Source organism: Lagopus muta, chromosome 1, assembly GCF_023343835.1.
Source record: "Lagopus muta isolate bLagMut1 chromosome 1, bLagMut1 primary, whole genome shotgun sequence".
In the NCBI taxonomy this organism is placed as follows: domain Eukaryota; kingdom Metazoa; phylum Chordata; class Aves; order Galliformes; family Phasianidae; genus Lagopus; species Lagopus muta.
Window position 1 is genome coordinate 153,944,823 of NC_064433.1, and position 18,495 is coordinate 153,963,317.

The 18,495-nt window shown below is 45.8% G+C and overlaps 1 protein-coding gene across 6 annotated transcripts in view; it reads left to right on the plus strand.

Moving 5' to 3' along the window:
• Positions 1 to 3,760: 3,760 nt before the first annotated feature.
• Positions 3,761 to 18,495, plus strand: part of KLF12 (KLF transcription factor 12) — a 264,660-nt gene continuing 249,925 nt past the window's right edge. Inside the window, exon 1 of one of the 6 annotated variants that reach the window (XM_048933311.1) lies at positions 3,761 to 3,979. The gene's annotated coding sequence lies outside the window, so the exon portion shown is untranslated. Of the gene's footprint in view, positions 3,980 to 4,126; positions 4,156 to 4,349; positions 4,881 to 5,170; positions 5,515 to 18,495 lie in introns of those variants that run through there. The other 5 variants (XM_048933316.1, XM_048933313.1, XM_048933312.1 and 2 more) reach the window with 5 other exon arrangements.

Here is an 18,495-nt window from a genome sequence, read left to right on the forward strand (position 1 = left end):
CTGAAATGAAATGCAAACGGCTACCGGGGAAAAATGAAGAAATCTGTATCCATAGAGGACAGATCTAGGAGAGAGGAGAGGCTGAGGGACAGGTCGTGGAGATTTTAAAGGACTTTGCTTTTGATTAGATTTAGAAAGCTCCATTAAAGGAAAAAAATCTACAGGAAGACTGAAAATAACAATTTGGGGTTATAAGAGTGAATAGCAGCAAGCGTGTAGTACTGGTTTGCAACATGGCAGACCTGGAAAGGGTAATGGAAAAAACCCTCACACACACAACTGTCGGGTCTGCAATAAAAGCAAATAACCAAAAATGTTCCACCAGCTGATTTCTTCTATTTTTAGAACTTAATATGGCAAGACATCTTAAAAAGAAAAAAAAAAAAAAAAAAGATGATGCTGTTTCCAAATTTATGATTCTTGTTTCTGAAAAAGATATCCAGGTGAGTCCCATGGATTAACAGACAATTAAAATCCTTCTGAGAAGAAAAAGACAAAAAAGAGAAATGAGAAATTTGTGGAAATGCTACATGCCTTCAAAGCACTTCTGTGTTAAAAATTTAAGTCAGAACACTTCCAAATAGATGGTGTGTGCTCAGCTTTGTTAAGCTGCACAAGAATGGAAACAGAGGGTTCAGGTATGTGGAGCGAGCCAAGATGGTGATTTAGTAGGACAGCTTTTCCATAAAAGTATGTGATTGAGAACTACATTTCTCTATAAATCTGTGTTATATATCAAATACTAATGCGTAATATCCCTGTTTCTATATCAATCTATTGATATATAATCATGTAACACATTCCTCCTATGAGTGTAGCCACATACTTTAGCTTTAGATACTGGCCCGCAAATTCATGCATATGGGTAATAGAAGGCAGCGGACCATGTAAACAGCCAGCATAGCACACAGTGAAGCTCACGGAGAATACCTTTCTATCACCAGCCCCTCTTCTAGACGATTTCCTTAGATATACTAGATAAATGAATAAAATATTTCTTAAGTGCGATAAAATATATATTGACGTTTTTAAATATTTTATCTGCGATTGAATGGAAATGAGCTTCATCTGGCTCTCAGGGCACAGTGACACGTGCAGTGTGATGTTTCCCCGCCACGCGCCTTATCACGCCGTCTACATGCAATCTTCTTCCTGCTACTGCTATTCATTTTTCATGTGCCAAGTATTCATTAATCCTTTAACCTCTGTAGGTAAAACCTAGTTTTTCTCTGCAGAACGCTCAAGGCTAGGAAATCATTGCTCCCCATTCCAAGTGCTAATACTTACGTTTTTATTGATAAATCTGAATACAACCTATAAATCTACCCAGGTACCATTTCCAGCGGAGTTCTGAAGTAGCCTACTTCTTGCAGGACTGCATGTTTTATCTTTCAGAACATGGTGCTACAGTGTTAACTTTTGACTTGGGTTAAATCTTCTGTAAAGGAAGGAATCACATTCCTAATCTCTTGTGAGTTTTTGGAGCTGGCACTATGCGTGAAGTAACAATAAATCTGCTGTTTGGGTCATTAGACTGTATTTTAACTGCGCTCCCTCTTCTCCAAAGGAAAAGATTACACCAGAGACAAAATAATAGCAAATCACACCTAATCTCCTTTATGGCTCACAGAGACATATTTATATACAGTGCGGTGTGGACTTCTGTTTCTGTCTGATTTAGCATTTCTTATTTGCCATCCTGCCTTTTTTAACCTTGTGAGATAACACACAGGGACGAAGAGCAAGGAGCTTGCTTTACCCGGAACGCTCATGCCCAGAGGAGGCCGAGTGCCGTCCATGGTAAGGGCAGAACACACCAAGCACTGCATGGATGTACTTCAGGTTAAAGGAACAGATGCTCGTTCTGGTTCCTCAGACTCCCTGTGTAACTACCGGGTAGAAGAGCAAGCATTCGTTTTTACGTACTGAAAGTCACAGCATTCAGCAGTAGTTATTTACCTGGGCTCGGCCCGGCTCTCTGTGTAAATACGCACACCCTACGGGTTGTTACGAACATGGTTGCGTGGCAGGCCAACCTCACAGCCACAGAGTGATTCCTGTGTTGTGCTTTACTCACCAAACCATTACCTGAGAGGTTACAGACTGGGATTTGAATGTGAGGAGGACAGGAATGTGACTGGAGCGCGGTCCAGGGACCAGCGTGGCAGTGGGACCTGAGGAGGCTTTCTGGCCTCCTTATGCTGAAGGTCTCCTGATCATCACCCAGGGGCACACCAGCAGCCAGAGCTGGTCACAGCCTATGGGCACACCAGCCCTGCTGTTCTCCCCTCAAGCAACAGGAGCCTGAGGGAGAAGGCAAACAACAGCCACAACAGCTCTGCACTGAGCAAAGGCTGGGAGGCTGGTTGCAGGGCTTGGGCACCACGTACATGCCAGCATGCTTCCACCAAATTATCTCGCTGTATAAACATGTACGAGGGCCACTTCAATAGTAATGCCGCCCATTTCATTATTTTGGCCCACAACTTCATATATTGGTGGTATGGTGGTAGAGGTTGAACCTTCCTGACAGTATTCCATTACATGCTGTTGCCGTGTGATGGATGGCAGCAGAGGGACAGTCTGATAACATGGCATCTAACATGGAAGTGCATACAAGCAAAAGCGTGTCATTGAATTCTGCCATGCAGAACACATGGTGCCCACTGACGTTCACTGATGCTCACTGAACACTGATGGAGACCAAACAGTGGATGCAAGCACCGTGAGGTGGTGTGGCTCAGCAGTCCTAACGGTGACAGTGTGTCACCTCGTCACCTCCACTTGTGGAGGGCACAGGCTCTTCTTCATCAGTGCTGAAAATGCACGGATCATGGTTGTCACCATTGAAAACCAGTGTTTAGTAGCTGAGAATTTATCTAACAGTGTTGTTGTGCTCTTTGTATTGGTTGAGTTTCTGCGGAAATAAACAGGAGGCATTACTTTCAGAGCGACCTACACCTTAGTAAGCATACCTTGGAGACGAAATAGGTGTTTACTTCTCAAAGTTTAGACACCAAGTCCCAAGATTCACGTTTTTGTTTCCTAAGTACTTTAAAGTAACGCCTTCAGCGCAGCCATGCAATAACGACTAATTCCAGGCTGTCGGACTGCCTCCATCTCCGCGTTGCCACGAGAGCCCCGTGCGCCGTTACCCTCAGTTCCTTCGTCTGAAACCCTTCCCATAAGAGAAGTTCTCTGTTTGCAGAGGCGTGACCCTACACACCCACCTCCCTACAAACAGGAAAAAAAAAAAAAAAAAAGAAAAAATCCCAAACAAATCGACAACCAGCCCTCACAGAGTTCTCAAAAGCTGCAGTGTGTTTATTTAAGACAAAAAATCACAAAGGAAGGTCGGCACAGCTCGGCCCCCACCCCTGCCAGGTGACCGCCCGCACCCCCACCCCAAGGACGGGGCCCCCGCCCACTATTCCCTCCTCGGGTCCGCCCCGCCCCGGCCCGGCGGCCACCCTGCGGGAGGCGAGGAAGGGCCACCGCCCACGGCCGGTGCTGCCCACGTCGCTCCGCGTCCCCTCCCTCCCCACCGCCTCGCAGGGCTCCCGCCCCGGGCATCCCCTCGGCGCCCCCACCCCCAGGACGCCCGCCGCGCCGTGCGCACCCCCAGTCCGGGCCCCGCCGGCGGCCCCTCCCCCGGGCCGGGCGTTCCCGTCTCCACCCCGGGGGCGGGCGGCGCACCGAGCCCCGGGGCGGCTGCGGGGCGGAGGCGCGGCCCCTCCCTCTCCTCCCTCCCCGCCCGGCGGCCGGTGGGGGCGCTCGGCGTGCCAGCGAGGACACCGGCGCCCGCCGAGGCGAGAGGGGACCGGCGCGGCGCCTTTGTCTGAACGGAGCGGCTCGCTCGGCTGCCCCGCGCGGGGCTCGGCCGCGGCGTTGCGCGGTGTTGTGGCGCGGGCGCGGCTGAGGCGGCGCCGGGAGCCTCCACCCCCGGCCCACCCTGCCCGCGGCTCATCATGTGACGCGGGTAAGTCGGCGGCGAACGCCGCGCTTCGCCGGGGTGCCCCCATTCATTTTCTGGGGACGGCGGCGAGCTGCGGGCGGGCGGGGGGCGCTGCCCCGGCGGAGGGGGCCGGGCCGGGCAGCGCGGGGACACCGCGCCGGGGGGAGGAAGCGGCGCTCCGGCTCTGCGGCTCCGCTCAGGTCTGTGCCCGTTCCGTTCCTTACCGGAATAAACGTAACGTCGGCGTTATTTGGCTTTCGGCTGTCCCGGCCAGAGCCGAGATGAAGTGAAATAATTAAGAAAAAAAACGAAACAAACAACGAAACAACCCAACAGAAAGCAGAGGGGAGGGAGAGAGGGGGCTCCGCGCGGGGCCGGGGCTGCGGCCGGGCCGGGGGTCCGCGCGCCCGAACTTTCCCCAACTTTCCCGCTGAGGCCGCTGCGGGGGGCTGCCGAGGGGCAGCGCGGGGCCGTTTGTGTCTCCCCTCCCCGTCCGCTGACCTCCGTCCGGGCCGGCCGCGGGGTCCGGGCGCTGCCCCCGCCCGGCCGGGGAGCGCGGGGTGAGCGGCGGTGCGACCCCGTCCGCCTGCATCCCTCATCCCTCCGGAGCGCGTCCGCGCCGCCCTGTCAACCGTTTGCATTGCCGTTGTGTGCACGGGGCGCTGCGTACCCGTGGCTGTGCCCGGCCCGGCCCGGGGGAGCCGTGCGGCGGAGGTGCGCTGCCTTCCGCCCGCCCTCAGCGCGGCCGTGGCACCCGCTCTGCTCGGGACTGAGCCAGCGGCTGTCAGCGCTGTGAATCGGAGCAGATGTGTGTGCGCCTACCGGGGTCAGAGCACCTCGGTCCGCGCGAGGTGCCGGGGATAAGTTCGCTCCCCCCACCGTGGCTTATGTCAGCCTTTGGCAGCTCCCCCCTCCGATCCCCCGGGTAAGTAAGTAAACCGCTTTTTTTTTTTTTTTTTTTTTTTTTCTTTTTTTTCTTCTCTCCACCGTCGCACGATAAACGGTATTCTCTTCATTTTTTTTCCCCTTCGTCCCCATCCTGCCCAGCCCCGGCAGGTAGCGACCGCGACAACTTCCCAGGGCCGCTCTGTAGCGCGGGCGCCGGGCTCCATTTTCTGGAGCTCCAACTCCGTAATGTGCGGGAGCGGCGGAGCGCTCCGTGCGGGATCCGGGGGGGGGGGGGGCGCGGGTAGCGCTCTGTGCATGATGTCAGGCTGCGCGCACCGCGCCGCCGGGCTCCTGCGCGGTATTCCTGCGGGGGTGCCCGGAAATACCTTTCTAACGGGACGTAATCAACTCGCGAACATCGCCTGGAAGCCGCCGTGTCGCCCACCGGGAGGTACGGGCGAGCCCTGGGCCGCGCTGCGAGCGGAACGCCGCGGCCCCCCCGCTCCGACCGCCCCCGGCTCCGTCGGTCGGTGGCGGCCGCTGCGGGTCCCCGGGCTGAGCCTGGCGGATGACATCACCGTGCCGCCGGCCGCAGTGCCCGGGCTGCTCCCGCACCCCGCCCCCCTCGGATCTCTGGAACCAGGCGGTGGGGGTAGCCAGAGGACGAGGTGGTCCGTTTTTCGCTTTTTTTCCCTCTTCTTTTAGCTTCTCAATTCGTGGAGCAGTGCATAGCATTTAAAGGGGGCTGTGGAAGAAATCGTCTTTTCCCTGCCATCCGCCAGCGCTTGGCTGCAGGGAGAAGCGCTGCGGGGCATTTGAGGAATGATCGCGTTGTGTGCTGGAGGGAGTTAGGGATTTGGGAGGTGCTTTTTGGTTTCTGCTGCTGCTAATGAAGTGGCGTCAGACTTGTGGAGAAGGGGAATGGGAGATGAGGGTGGTTTTTGTTTTAATTTCTATTTTATTCTTTTCCTTCAGCAGTACTTGTAGTAGCATTTCCAGGCTGCCTACCCGTTGTTCCGCTAGAAAAAAGCCTGTGCTAAAAAGGCATCTGAGAGCCTAAGGGAGGCCAGAAGAAAATTTGTAGCAACTTTTAAAAATAAACTTTTAAGATGATTGCAGGACTGGCTAATAACCATGGAGCCCTCTGTCTTTTGGGATTAGCCAGATCTGAGTGTGTGCAATTTGAGCTTCACTTCTGAAGTGAGATTTAGGTACTGCAGCATCAAACCAGCTCTTGTGCCACGGGGAGGGTTTAGGCTTCAAACCCCAGTGGTAGGAATAGTCCTTCTGCTCTTGAGTTTGCAGACCTCTGCAGTGTGTGACTGAACCCCCCTGTAATTAAGTAGAAATAAAGAACGCACTATTTGGGCAAGAAGTCTCTTCCAGGTGTTTGAGGTGTGCTTTGCCACACTTCAGTGTTGCTGAAACCCTGTGAAATTTGGTGTGTGTGTTTTAGCACTTAGAAAGGCATCCTGCCGTTGAGCTTTTGGATACGCATCTACCTACCCAGAGAGTTTATCAGCTAAAGGGAAGGCTTGTGCTGTGTCTAATTATTGAGTAGGCAGTGCTTGCTAACTCCACCTTCCCAGTGCTGTGGTGTTGCAGCCTTCATCTTTGAGGCTGCTGGATGATCTCTGAGCTCTTTGGGATGGCCAACTCCTTGCTCATTTCCCAAAGGCATGAGTGTTCTTTGTGCTGGGTAACAGATCTGCTCAGTGCAAGGTTGGTTTTGACCAGGTCTTTGTTCCACTCAGGTTGAATGCACAAATGCCTTATTCACCATCTCATATTAATAATGCTGGCGGAATACTCTTTTTTTTTTTTTTTTTTTCTTGAAATGTTTCATTTTTGGTTTCTGAAGAGTTGTCTTGATTTATTGTGTTGGGACATAGTTGTGGTTTGCCTTTCCATAGAATCATGGAATGCCCTGGGTTGAAAAGGATGACAGTGACCATCTAGTTTCAACCCTCCTGCTATGTGCAGGGTCGCCAACCACTAGACCAGGCTGCCCAGAGCCACAATCCAGCCTGGCCTTGAATGCCTCCAGGGATGGAGGTACTTTCTTGACATAAATACAAAGAGAAACAAACAAAAAATTTCTTCAACTGGAAATTTCAATTTTGGAAAAGCTGAGATGGATGCAGTTGAGACTTTGACCTTCTCAGCTCTTGACTAGTGGTTGTTTGCTACAGCTGCAGCTGTGTGCCTTTGAAAGAGGAGGAGCTGCGCATGAAGCATGCTCGCTTTCTTCAGCTATGAAGAAAGCATAGGAAGATGCGTGATGGTACAAAGTGAGATTTTAAAAATTATTAAGCAGTCAAAGTGCAGCTTTTCCTTTATTGTTGTGTTTTCCTTTATGTTGTTGCCATGCCGTAAGACAAATATTTACGTCTTCAAAGTGCAAATGTGAAAGCATGAAGTGATGACTTTCCCTATGCAGTGAAAAAAGATTATTTTTTTAATGAAATAAAAGCATTTCAATTTTATAGCATCTATGCTGTAGCGCTGAAGACACTTCAACAGTGCTTGTCGGTCAAAAGCTCTATGTAAACTGATTCTGTTGAACTTCAGACAGACCTGTATCAGCTAAATGGATTGTTTTTTAAGTCAGTCCTAAACATGAAAATGAATGAGCAACAAGAGTTATATTTGCAGGTTATGTTTTGCTGGGATAAATTCTATCTGGGCAGTCAGCTCTGTAGGCAGAGTACTGATGAGACCGACTGTGTATGTAGACCAAGTGCAGTAGTGGTTAGAATTGGACCTATATGAGGAAAATTGTGCGGTCTCTTTTGGTTTTGTACTAAAACTGAGCTGGTACTGTTGCAGAAAGCCCTTTCCTGTGTATGTCTGCTTAGATTTGGAGCCCAAAAAGGTGTGAACTTTCTCATACTTCATTGAGGTTTGGTGTGATTGGTTGAAGTTGACTCTGAATTTGTGCTTTTGTCATTGGTCCCAAGCAATAAATATAATGCAAATACAGACGACTGTTCTTTAATCAGTTGTATTTATTGTTTGGTGGCAGGGAGTTCTTAAAAAACAAACACTGAGAGACAGAAGGAAGGAAAAAGATCAACGTGGCTTTGCCAAGAAGTGAGTGGATCTGTGCTGTATATAATGTTGAGCTAGTGTGGGTTTTTCCTTTCTTGATTTCAATGTAATACCTCTTGGTATTTTTCAGAATGAATAATTTAGACTTCAGTCTAAACCACAGTCAAAGTATAGTATAGAATTTTTTTGTTTTCTTTTTGTCAATTGCAAAATAATGTGATTTGAATTGGAGAAGACATCTTGATGTTATGGCTGTGCCTGGCTCATATAGCTGTTTCTCTTCCATTTCCTGCCTTTTTTGGCAGAGGTGGTGGCATGAGCCATTGCAGTGTTGTTCAGTCGAAATACACAGTAAAACTTGGCTCAGGAGTCAGTGTATGATCTTGTGTGAAACGTCTTCAAAGACTGCAGGTGGCACAGCATAGGTCCGTGGGTAAACTTGGGTGCTGATCTAAGAGGGGCTGTCCTCTTGCTTTTCTTCCTCTTTGCACTGACAGTGTAGAGGTGACTGAAGCTGTATCAGACCACCACTTGTAGCAGCCCCTGTGGCCTCTGAATAGTCAGTCCATGGTGCGAAATACAATCAGTGCTGGATCCTGAGGTGTTGGCTCTTCTCCCCCTTCAGGGAGCTCCCTTGCCCTCCAGTCTTGATCCATCCTACTGACTATGCACATCTACTCAGCTGTGCACATCAGCTCTTCTGTTAGAGGAGTCTGTTCATCTGCAGATGCAAAGGTAGGACTTGCCTAGGTGATGGCTTGCTGACTATAGTTATTGTTCTTAACTCAAATGAAAAACCACACAGTTAAGGATGCAAAAGCTAAGGTATGTCAGAAATAAAATTGCGTGTGTAAGATTGAAGGGAAATCACATGATTCAAGACTTTATTCATTAGTGTAGACCATTGTAGCTTGACATTTCCTCTGAATGCAATCCTAACAATGTCTGGATTTTTATTTTTGTAATCTCTTGGTTTGTTTATTCATAGATACTTTTTTCCCCCTCTGGAACACAAGAAAGATGTTTTCTCGTGCTTATTGTTCTGTGGGTTGCTGGTAGCACTCGCATTGATGGGCTTTGAATTTGCAGCACAAACCAGCATCACTTGAGTTAAGGAACGTCTGGTAAGCAGTAGCAAGCTTTTGTCCTCTGTGTGAACCAGCCCTCAGAAGAGGAATGAAGTATGCTTTTTGCTAATGGCTGGCACGGTATTTGCTACATAGCAGAGTAATGATGGGACTCAGAAATCCCCAGCTTTGTTCCTGGCTGTGGGGTGAACGTGCTGCCTTTGTTTAAACACAGAACAATCAAATGCATGACCTTGGACATCAGTGCAGCAAAGGGGATAATTAATCAGACATATCGTGTTGGAGACCTGAGCTCTGGTCTCAGCTTTGTCAGATGTCGCGTTAGGATAACTGCTTTGTTATCCCTCTGTGAGGTGACAAGCAATGATCCCAATTTCTAATTAGTGTGGGCGTTATCCACTGGTCAGAGCTGTAAAGAGCACAAGGTTATGAATGCTAACACTGGTCTGCCTGCTGACTACCGAAGAATGATTTCTTTTGCTCTGCCTTGGCCAGAAAGCCCATTTGTGATGGTGACATGGCATCTGTTTCCTAGAGGCTTAGATACCTGTCTGCAGTGCAGGAAGCTTGGTGACACTGTCAGGCTGGGTCACTGCAACTGGCCTGCAAAGAGCTGGGGCTGTCGGAAGGAGCGCTTGGGGCCTGTTAGTGAAGTTGGGTGTCTTGCCAGCAAGTTCTGGAAGCCTTCCTGAGCGTGTGCGGGCTGTAACTTTGGTAATGGTGTTCTGCTCTCAACAGACTGGTTGCGGCACGGGGAAAGGTGATTCTCTAACCCCAGCAGTTTCTACGAGGAAAGTATTAATCTCTTTCTGTGGATCTCATTCCAAATAAGAGTCATTCCAAATAAAAACGTCCTGAGTTGTCCTTTAGACTTTTTCCTTTACCAATATAGTAAAAAATACCTGATGTATTCTTCAATACTTGGATATCAAACTTTGCAGAAGCAGACACTGAGAACTTCAGCTGGAATGACTGTTAAATAGAATGATCTAGCATTAGAAGTTTCCTACATTAAAAAAACTGGTTGTCAGTTACTGTGAATGTTATGGTGTTTTTTTTTTGTTTTTTTTTTCCATGGGACTGGCATTTTTAGATGATATGCTAAAAATTCAGGACACTTTTCATAGCAGATGTGATAGTATGTGGTCATCCTTGCTAGAGTTAGTCATATTAGTTGCTGGTTCTTCCTAGGAAAAAAGGAAAGATGGCTGTATTAAGCAGTAACGCTTGACACAAATCTGAGCAGGACTTAAAGTCAGAATAATGTAGGCAGTCTTTGAGTGTGCTATGCTGGCATAAAACAGTTCTGAATAGTTTTGGAATAAGAGTTGGCAGTGCTGCAGGAGAGCATGTAAAGAGCTATGATTGATGATGCTTTAAAATCTTTTTAAGTGTTGGACAGTAGTTGGAGCTATTCCAGTTTCTTTTTCATGGAATCTTGTAGTTGCAAGAAAATTTGGGTTAAGTGGGAAATGAAAAGATTTTTCTTAGGAAAAAACCCTAAAACAGAAGTTGGGAATATCATTCCTTTCCAGTCCCTGTAAATCAGTAAGTTACAAGACAACTTAATTTTTCACAGTTTCTACCTAGTCGCAGTCATAGGGGAACTCCAGAGATTGAGTCCAGCCCCCCTGCCAAAGCAGGTTCCCTACAGCAGGTCGCACAGGTAGGCATCCAGGCAGGTCTTGAACATCTCCAGAGAAGGAGACTCCACCACCTCCCTGGGCAGCCTGTTCCAGTGCTCCGTCACCTCACTGTAAAGAAGTTCTTGCGCATGTTTGTGCGGAACTTCCTATGCTGCAGTTTCCGGCCGTTTCCCCTTGTCCTGTCTCCACTCACCACTGAAAAGAGTCCGGCCTCGCCATTCTGCCCCCCACACCTTAGATATTTATAGACCTGGATCAGGTCCCCTCTCAGTCTCCTTTTCTCAAGGCTGAACAGACCCAGTTCACTCAGCCTTTCCTCATAGGGGAGATGCTCCAGGCCCTTCACCATCTTCGTGGCCCTCCGCTGGACTCTTTCCAAGAGATCCCTGTCTTTTTTGTACTGGGGAGTCCAGAACTGGACACAGTACTCCAGATGAGGCCTTACCAGGGCGGAGTAGAGGGGGAGGATCACATCCCTCGACCTGATGGTCATGTTCTTTTTAATTCACCCCAGTAAGCCACTGGCCTTTTTGGCCATAAGGGGCACGCTGCTGCACGCACCAACCTGTAACGGTGCGTGCAGTTATTCCCTAGATGCATGATTCTACACTTGCTTTTATTAAACCTCATCTGGTTTCTTACTGCCCAGCTCTCCAGCCTGTCCGGGTCTTGCTGAATGGCAGCACAGCCTTCAGGCCTGTCAGCCAATCCTCCCCAACTTTGTATCATCAGCAAACTTGCTGAGGGTGGCCACTATCCCCTTGTCAGGATCATTGATGAAGATGTTGTACAAGACCAGACCCAGCACTGACCCCTGGGGAACACCGCTAGTTACAGGCCTCCAACAGGACTCTGCACCACCAACGATGACCCTCTGCGCTCTGCCAGTCAGCCAGTTCTCAACCCACCTCACTGTCCACTCATCTATCCCATACTTCCTCAGCTTTGTTATAAGGATGTTGTGGGGGACAGTATCAATTAAATCTTTTGTATAGATGGGGCCCTGCAGAATTTTGAAAGGAAAAAATAAAATGCTGTTGGGTTTTCTTCCTTTCTGAAAGGGAGAGCATGCAAACTCAGTCTAGTTGGCACATAGATTTGGAGGCTGCTAATTGAAAAAGTATTGCCGTGATTTCCAGATCTGTATTCAGCTGAGCCAACATTTTGCTGAAAATGTCTTCAATGTATATTTGAAGAATATACATCAGTAGTTCTGGGCCTTGTATTCTGGAAAGATCAATAGTCACATGAAACAAATACAAGCACAGGACAAACTGAAAAATAATATTAGATTTAGAACAATTTTTTTTTTCACACCCCAGCCCGTATTTGGGATAGATTTATTTTATGCTTGCAGGAGATGTGCTCTCCTTTAGTTTCTGTGTGCTGCAGGATTTAAGAAGGCAGTATTTCTTTTTCATTGCAATTGTAAATAAGCATGTGGGCAGGGGCAAGGGTGGGAGTCTCTCATCTATGCGTAGTAGTTGAAGGCACTTGTTGAAGAGAGTTCTGGTGGATAGCTTGAATAAAACTCATTCTTTTCCTTAAAAGAAGAGCCTTGCTCCATCCTTACTTCAGAGGTATGTGCTAAAGTCACGATACTTGAAGTGTTCTTAAGGTAAAAAAACAAAACAAAGTCTCTCATTGAATGACTGCAGAGAAAGTCTAAGATGATTAGCTTGCACATAGGCATGCACAGTGTTCTTGTTTAAAAACAAGTGAGAGGTGACTGCACTGGTCATCTTAAATCCTTGGGAAAACATTCCTGTCTCTGTGGGATTTACTGGTGGTGAGGCAGGGAGATTCTGTATGCTGTTGATTTCTGTGTGGCTTCCATGCTAACACCGCACACTGTGAGAACAGGCACCCTTAACTAGGTTGTGGTTTTCTTCAGTGGGGAAAAGCACCAGGAACTTAACTGTTTGGTACCCAAGTCATTCTGTGGGCATGACCCAAAGTCCATCAGCAGAAGTGAGAAAAGCTTGTACTTTCACATTCCTGTCAAGCATGGCTACAGTTCCTTGCAGCTTTCATCTACTCATCTTTTTCCTCTTCTGGAAAAATAAGACTTATAAATAAAGGCAGAAAATTTCTTTCTGTGATTGAATTGACTACAATCAGAATGAGCTCCTTCACATCCATCAGTTCTTCTCACTGTGTAATTATCTGTTGCTGCTTCTGCCTCCTGTGATACTGTTTCCCTGTACTTCTTTAGGTGAAAAATACTGTTTTCTGCCATTGTTTTCTTCTGCTGTAGCCCTTCTGCTAATGACCTGAATAGAACAGTCTTGTAATGAAAAGGCTTTGTTAATTTTTAGTTTTCTTTTTTTCCCACTGTTTTTTCTTAATCTTTCTTCTTGTACTCCTTTATGTACCCCAACCTGCAGGCCAATGAAACTTGTCATTTGGGCTGTGTTTGCTGTGATGGTGGATGTTATTGCTAGAGGTAGCGTTAGGTATTTGAGATATCCTTGTATATTACTGCAATGCTATAAATAACAACATAAAATTAGATAAAAATTAGAAATATAAAAGTACTGTCTATTGAAATGTTCTCCTTATGTTATACAATGTTACAATTAATTCAGCAAAACTGAATAATTTTATCTTTATAAATGAATCTGTAGAAGTAATTTCTGAAGAAGTGAGGCATGTGCTGTGGCAATCATTTGATACAATCTAAAACTTTAATTCCGGTCAGACATGATGGACTTTTTGGTTTCAAAGTTGAATGAGTAAGCTTTTATAAAGTTTGAGGCAACGCTGTGAGGTAAAAGAGTTATGTTCTGAAAGCATCTTAATGACACTGAATGCCACAGAAAAAGTGAAGCCAGACCTGACCAGCATGTAAGTTCTGAAGACTTGTAAGGAATTCTGTCTGGGTAAACAGGCTTGCATTTAGCTGTAAATGTCACATTTGGTTCATTCTTTCACTTCATAGTTTGACTGACTGATTTTGGAGATACATCTAGCGGCATTGAGCTTAGAAATGAACTCTTCATTTGGGGGTTTAGGTGTATTTCTAGGCTTTGTTCCTCTGAGACTACCATTGTTGTTCTTTCTGTCTGGCATGGGTATTCCTCTCTCTTTGTATGGTGCTCTTCTGCCTAAATGTGAAGCCCAGTATTGAGAGTGGGATTTAATTCCCTGTGTCCTAAGCTAGAGATCATATCAGCCCCAACAGAGAGGTGTGTAAATATGTATTTTAAATCTATAATGATATAGTGAAAAAGATTTTAAAGCCTATGTTTAAGTTGTTAATTGAGGAGTGAAGCTGAATTTCAAGTTCATTGCCGTCCTGAAGGGTGGTTTCAGATGATGATGGGTTGTGTTCAGTTTCCAGTTGATGGTGAATGTGCTGTGATTTAAGCAGATCCAGAAGGAACTTAGCGTAAAGTCAAGGTATATCGATTGATGAAAGAACTTGGTGGGGTGAGAAGGGAAAAATAGGCCGGTCAGCCTCCCTTTGGTGCCTAGCAGAATATGGAGGTTATTCTGGGAGTTAACAATTAAACAGCTGAAAGACAGTGCAGTTGTTGGTCAGGATTTCTGAGGAGAAGTCCTGTATGGTGATCCTTTTTATGACAAGGTTACTCACCTTGGAACAAGCAAAGCTGGTTGATGTAATCTTTTTTTAATTTCAGCGAAATTTTTGGTGCTGTTTCTTGCAGAATTCTTCTGCACAAAATGTCAGCATAAAGCTAAACAAATACATAACGCAGTGGGTGAACAGTTGGAAGACAGGTTGGGCCCAAAGGGTTGCGATAAAATGGTATTACACTGGTAATACCATTGACCAGTCACTGGTAGGATTCCACCTACAGGGGCTCTGCTGTAGGGCCAGTTATCTTAAGTGTTTTAATCAATGATTTACGGACTGGACTTGAAGGTGCACTATTTCCACTGTTTGTGGGAATACCTGTGGTTGCCTTGGTAGTAGAGAGACTTTGCAAGGAGAATGACAAATGGGAGGACTGGACAGTTGCCAGCTGCATGAAAAGAGCAACTGCCAGGTTCTGCATTGGGTGCAGGCTGAGGAAGAGAGGCTGGTGAGCAGTCGTACAGAGAGGGATCTGGGGTTTCAGGTTGAAGACGAGATGAATATGAGCCAGCAGTGTGCCCTGGCAGCCCAAAGGGCCAACGGTACCCTGGGGAGCAGCACGCCTAACTGCGGAGGGGCTGTCCTGCTCTGCTCTGTGCTGTGAGGCTTCACCTCCTGCACTGGGGGGCAGGGCTGGGTGCCACAATGTGAGAAGGACATAAAGCTATCAGTGTCTTAACGGAGGCTCTGAAGATGGTGAAAGATATGGAGGGGAAGATGTATGAGGAACAGCTGAAGACCCTTGATTTGTTCAGCGCAGAGCAGGCTGAGGTGGGGCCTCATGATGTCTGCAGCTCCTCACAGGGAAAAAGAAAGGCAGCACTGATCTCTGTTCTGTGTGACAGTGATGGGGTGTGAGGGAATGGCATGGAGCTGTGTCAGGGGAGGGGCAGCTGGGGGCTGGGGGCAGGATCTCCGCCAGAGGGTGTCAGGCGCTGAACAGGATGTCCAGAGCAGTGGACATAACACTGAGCTGCTGGAGTTCAAGGAGTGCTTTGGACAGTGCTCACAGACATTCAGGTAGAATTTTGGGTAGTCCTGTGTGTAGCTGGGAGTTGGACTCAGTGATCCATTGGATCCCTTCCAGCTCAGGGTATCCTATGACTCAGCGGGGTCAGGTTGTAGATTTGTTACTTTGAAGATCAGATAAAACTGTCACAATAAGCTAATTTGGTTTGAATTTTGTCATCATCACCTAGGCTTGCATACTTTGCTGGAGTTAGAACATCTATGAATGAGTAGGGAGATGATCATCTCCCTCTACTCAGCACTGGTGAGGCTGCACCTCGAGTACTGTGTTCAGTTTTGGGCCCCTCACTACAGGAAAGATGTTGAGGTTCTGGCGAGAAGGGCAGTGAAACTGGTGAGGGGTCTGGAGCACAAGTCTTATGAGAAGCGGCTGAGGGAGCTGGGATTGTTCAGTCTGGAGAAGAGGAGGCTCACAGGAGACCTCATTGCACTGTACAACTTCCTGAAGGGAGGTTGTGTTGGATTTGATGGATTTGGCCTCTTCTGCCAGGCAGCGAGCAGGACATGGGATGATGGCCGCAAGTTGTATCAGAGGAGATTTAGGTTAGACATAAGGAAGAACTTCTTCTCTGAGAGAGTGGTCAGGCACTGGAATGGCTGCCCAGGGAGGTGGTGGAGTCACCGTCCCTGGCAGTGTTCAAGAGGCGTCTGGATGATGTGCTGTGTGATATGGTTTAGTACTAGTGGTGGCAGTGGTGATGAGGAGACGGTTGGACTGGATGATCTTATAGCTCGTTTCCAACCTTGTGATTCTATGATTCTATAAATACATGATTGTAATGCAATAAAGAATCATCTGTGTTCTTCAGTAAGCAGTCCCGGGTATTTATAATTCCCCTAACCTTTGTGCCTTTTTTGTACCCTGAATTCATCCATATACTTGGCTCCAGCCCTTGTACTTCTGTCTCTTAAGTTAGTGGTCAGCCAGTCTTCTGTCGATTCCTTCTCTTTTTGTTTCTGGAGTTTGCATAATTGAACAGTGTTTTAATTTGCAGTTGTTAGAGAGAATTGATTGAAATCATTTTTACTTCAAAGTAGGAAGCAGGAAACCTTTGTTTAAACAATCAGTTTAAGCATTTTTTTTCTGAATCCTTACGTGTTGTTTCCAGTGCTGTCCATTGTCTAAAGGATGTTCTAAAGGATGATCAACATGCTGATAAACAGGAGAAATCTTTACATTCTGCATAAGCCACTTTTACCTAAGAGAATGCACACCCTTGTATGTGTATGTATATATATACATCTAATACACATGTAGTGTACTTATATATGTGTGTGTATATATATGTATATTAGATGTATATATTGTGTATACACATATAAGTATACTTCTGTATTAGCAGGGGGATTGAACCTAGAAGATCACTGTGGTTCTTTTAAACCCAGGCCAATTCTATGATTCTGTGATTAATGGAGTTGATTCTTCTGTTGAAATTTTGAGTTAATAAAATTGCATTATAAGAGGAGTTTGTATTATTTCCTGGATGATTTAGTTTTAATACTGACTCATTCAAACTGTATTTGGGTGGAAACTGGAACTCTCCTAAGCCCCAGGAATCATCACTTAAATTATTTGTATTATTTATGTCTATTTTCAATGTGCCTGGTTATTATAAAAATCTTAATAAAAAGTATTTGCTGTTAAAATTGATTTTTGTATTAAATAATGGGAAAATGTAATAAAAGAAGAGAAATAGAAGAAACCCACAGGTTCTGTTTAAATTGTACTTGAGAGTTTTAGAACTAGTATGTATCATTCGTCAGCATATTATTTATACTAAAATTTGGAAGAGAAATTAAATTTGTTGTGTTTTTTTTGCTCCTGATACACTTTTTTAACTTCTGTGTGGGCTGTCTAGTGGTCTGTAGTAGTAGAATAGGCTGTGAAAGAGATGATGCTCTTGTGCACCTGCTTGTTGGTTAGTGCACTACATTTCATTTTTGTTTGGTCTGTAACTTTTATCAGATTAGTAATGGTCATTTTGTTGAAACTTCAACAAGCGAGTACTGCTTGAATGTGGACAATAGAAGGAGCTTAAATAATTTTTACAATTTTAAACTTTATTTTTTCAACTTTTTTGAGAAGAATCGCTTTAAATAAAAATCAGATTTTTTTCTTTTTTTTTTTCATTTTTTCATTTCAGTTTCATAATAATTCAAGAAGACTAGTTCTTTACTGAAGACTGTGTCTTTACTGTAGAAGTTTAGAGTACTGTTTGTTAGGCTTTTTCTAAAAGTATTAATCTTCGTCAAAAGATAGAAGTGCCTGTCTTTTCATATTGTGAAGCTGCATGTGAAAGTAACTACTACAGAGGTTTCACTTTCCCTCATATAACATCACCATTTAAGTGCCTTTTCTGAAATGTCTAATGTGCTTATGTCCTGTTGTACTACTTGAGACCTTTCTGTCTCTTGTTTACCATTTTTTCTTTCCGTGTTTGTCCAGGATCATTTCAGATGTGATAATGCAATTCAGGTACTCAGTTTCCTCCTGTAATTGCTGCTAGTTTAACCATACCATTTTTAAAAGAGGGAGTGTGGCTGTCAGGTGATTTTGCTGAGTTTGGCTCAACCTCAGGAAGTTCTGCTCTTTCACAGTAATTTCATTGTTGATGTCCTGCTGATACTCAAACTAACTGGGGCTTTTTCCTATAATTATTGCAGACTTCTTAGAGACTTGCTTTCATATGTGCTGCTCTATTTCCCCAGTCTTCTCAAGGAGATATGTAAATAAAGCTTAATTTCTACGTATTCTGATTGTAAAAATATGATAATGGAGAAGTTTGTTTTCATAAGGAAACCAAACCAAAGATAGGCTTTTCTCTTTTTTCCTCAGCTTTTTCTTAACTTCTTGAAATAGGCCAAAACATTTTTATTTTTTTTTTATTTGGCAGCTTTTCCAGTGTATGCAATGTACTTCAGCGCAATTACTCTGTTTCTGCCTGTATTTCTCTTGGAGACAGATAGGTATGTAGGATGCAGCGTTATCAAAAACTGTGCAAGTTGGAAGTGTTGAGTGTCTTCTTCCTTCTTGAGGAAGAAAAAGGAAATTTGTTGGCTGTGTTGCTTTCTTTCTCCAGGTTATTGTAACTAGTGTAGATCATGTCAGAAGGATCAGGTTTAGGAACAAGTGCCATTGTGCTATATAGCCTTGTGCAACAAGTCAGAAAACTGAAAGGAGCTGTTCAGAACAAAGATATTATTAATGCTTCAAGCTGTACGGGGAAAAAGAAAAAC